Genomic DNA, 3,864 nt, shown 5'->3' on the forward strand with positions numbered 1-3,864 from the left:
TTGGGTTATACATAGACCATAAGACAGTGTGTCTTCAGACAGTGTTTATATAAAACCTGCATGTGAGTGTCTAATTTCGTTCAGAAGCATGATGTGAGTGTAGTAGGCCTATACTGTACGTTTTTTCCTCACACCTGGGAGATGTGTCTTAATAAATCATTGGAATCAATATATAGTGATGTTTATATGAAGCACTTATTCATTTAGAAAAGTTAGCAAAAAAAAAAACGCCTCAATCTCAAGCACATACCATTCATGCCATCTGTAATGCTTTCATTTATCAAAATTCACACATACCCACCCAACGCGAAACCCCAAATGAGGCCCGTATAGCCATAAATAGCCCTTTGATTGACATGTTATGTTGGTGAAGAAAAAACCCTCCCCATCAACACTACCATCACAGCGCCACATGTGTGCTGTTGACACATCAATGAGCAGACCCAGGAGCAGCAGCATCAATGAGCAGACCCAGGAGCAGCAGCACTTATTGCTGCATTCATAAACTGTCCATAAACACGTCAGGACGGTCTCTAGCAGGGAGAAGCTGAACATCATTGGGGAAGGAAGGGCTTCTCAAAGTGGGTGCTGCATGATGTGACCAGGGGTGCCTTGGGCGTAGACTACTTTGATATTTAGCATCTCAGAACCAAGACTTTGAATATTTCGTTTGTCATTTAAAAATAAAATAACTCTTGAGAGCGTAAAATGAAACCAAATGGACCTGTATATGGGTCCATTTGGTTTCATTCTACTCTCTCAAGAGTTAAAGATCTATAAGGGTCCATTTGGTTACCAGCTCTCCATCATTTAGCTGGGGACCCACTTGGAATCCCTTCAAGGACCACTGGTGGCCCCCGGACCACTGGTTGAAAACCACTGACTTAGACCCTCTAGACTTAGAGGGTCTAAGTCAGTGGTTTTCAACCAGTGGGCCGGTCACTAAGTCACTCAGTCTTAGTAAAACACACCTGAGTTGCACTGTACTTGAGTTCTTTTTCCATCTCTACACCAACTCTCTTCACCAAAAATAGCAGATCTACAACTGTTCATATAGATCAGCTATACTATTGGTGAACGGGATGCATGGGGTTCAAGTGGTTATGTGTGTAGTATAAAGTTATTTTCAGTCTGTCCTATAATGGAAACTGGTTTTCTCTTTCTCTGTGACATATGCTGTATCTTAGGGGGAAAGATTTGCATATTTATTGTAGGTCTACCGTAATATGACAATCCAAAAATTAGCAGTGTAATTTCGGGGGTGCCGTGCATGAAAAGGTTATTTACAGTACTCACATTATTTACTTAAGTATAAAAGTATCAATACTGTAATTTAAAATGCAACTTCTATGACAGTGCTGACATAATGAAGTGACATTATTCCGGGAGAGTGGCTCAGCCCTGCGGTCGCTCTCGCCTATATTAAGGCGTCTTACTGGTGTATGTTTTGTAATAATAATAATAGTAACTAGTAACTAAAGTTTTCAAATAGTGGAGTAAAAGCACAATATTTGCCTCTGAGATGTAGTGGAGTAAAAGTATTGGAAATACTCAAGTAAAGTACACCTCAAAATTGCACTTAGCCTAACACAGTATACTTAAATAAATGTACTTAGTTACTTTCCACCCCTGCCTATTAGACGCTGAACATCATTAGGGACTTATGTTTAGATTGTCTACCACAGTCTGTCTCCCTATTCATCAGCGCAGACCGCTGGCATCCCCACATCCTGACAAAAACAGCACAATTACTGCAGTGCTGGAAATAGATATTCTATACCTGGCTTACAAACATGCCCCGTATCCAACAGAGGGCTAATATGACAGTTTCATGTTTACTCCCTTGGGCTGATGGGAGATAACGCACGCATATAGTATTTACTGCTCATAACGAAGCTAGGATTGAATAATGGCTGCCTGGAGACGATTATGACAGGAACCACGAGGAAGGAAGGGGCGCTGAACTGACACGCTAAGTGGTGGAGATGACGAGACACTGTCTCCTGGTGAGAGTCAATTATCGTGATGAATTATAATTCCAATTGGGAATGATTTGGGGAGAGGGGATGCGGTGACTGTCCCGCGCACACAAATATGCAAGGCGCACTGCGCGCGGCCAATACGGTCACGTACCTGCGAGGTCGAGGAAGCCCGAGATTGGTACCCAGCGTACGTGTGTGTGTGTGTGTGTGTGTGTGTGTGTGTGTGTGTGTGTGTGTGTGTGTGTGTGTGTGTGTGTGTGTGTGTGTGTGTGTGTGTGTGTGTGTGTGTGTGTGTGTGTGTGTTTGTGTGTGTGTGTGTGTGTGTGTGTGTGTGTGTTCATACTGACAGACACAAGACACACACACACACACACCGGGTGTGTGTCTGGTGGGGAAACAGACAGACAGACGGATGGAGACAAGGGTCTGCGGCTGTAACTAAGGCCCAAACCCTATGGTTGTAAAAGGCAATGAGTCAGCAAGGCTGAGGTTATTGATGATGACAGGGTATTAGATGGTGCACAGAGGGGAGGGAGGGGACATGTATACACGAGCATGCACGCACACGGTCACCAGAGCTGATATCCAACATTCCCTTTAGACCACAAACCAATTCTGTGGTGTCTGGAGGCACGTGCGTGTGCGTGTGTGTGTGTGTGTGTGTGTGTGTGTGTGTGTGTGTGTGTGTGTGTGTGTGTGTGTGTGTGTGTGTGTGTGTGTGTGTGTGTGTGTGTGTGTGTGTGTGCGCGCGCGCAGGTGTGTACAGTATGTGTCATGTTGTAGCCTATAAGATGAATTGCATATTGATAGTGTGACTGTGAATGTGTGTGAATTCACAATGTGCACATGGAGATGTGTTTCAGTAAAAGAGTATTATGCCTCAATTTGTGATGTCTAGCCAGTATCCTATATCCTAATATAAATGCACCACGTAATTCACATAACTCGAGAACAGTCCGTCCCACCGACTTGGCGACTTCAAATTTGACACACGCATTCCACACCACCACAGGGAGTGCAGTGCCCGGTGTCAAGTCCGTCGAATTTGTCCAGAACCAGCATAAAAGCCTCTGCCCAGGCTCCGGACAGGGCCCAAATCCAGATCGCCCCTAGATCTCCATATGGAGCTGGCCTGTTCTGACATCATGTTCTGACCATCTGACCATCACAATGATGCAGACCTCGCCCTTCATTAGCCAATTGATCACACCTGATCAACCCCCAACAGGCACTGATCACCCCTAGATCTCCATATATGGAGCTGGCTTATTCTGACATCATGTTCTGACATCACAATGATGCGGACCTCGCCCTTCATTAGCCAATTGATCACACCTGATCACCCCCCAACAGGCCATTGTTCTAGTATATTACGATTGGCTTAAGGGCGGACGGGCGGGTGCGCGGACCACGTCGTCCATGACTCAGCCATAACCATATATGGAGTTCCCAATGCACTGCAGCTGTGCCCAAATTTGGAGTGTGCCTGAATGTGTCGTCATGGCATCAGGCACAAACAAACCAGTCAGCTCCATACATGAGCACAAAAGGGCAAAAGGGGGCATGCGGCATGCCACGTGACAAAATCATAAGAATAAGTTGAACTGTAAAAACGGGCATCCATCCTCGGTTACGTTAACACTTTTACTGTGCCTACTGTGTGCATGGTACTGTATGTTGGAATTATTTAAGCAATATTACACAAGAGTGTGTTCTTTATCGTCATTAATGCATGCCTGCGGTTCCGAAAAGCATCGCAGAAGTTACCCTTAAAACTAGGATTATCGCTGAAAAATTATATATTTTTAATGACAGATGTAGCCACTATACGATCACAAATGTCCCAAGAAACTAGCTAGCCTAGCCACCGAGTCTGCTGCGC

This window comes from Electrona antarctica (genome assembly GCF_951216825.1).
Source record: "Electrona antarctica genome assembly, chromosome: 22".
NCBI classification, from domain to species: Eukaryota; Metazoa; Chordata; class Actinopteri; order Myctophiformes; family Myctophidae; genus Electrona; species Electrona antarctica.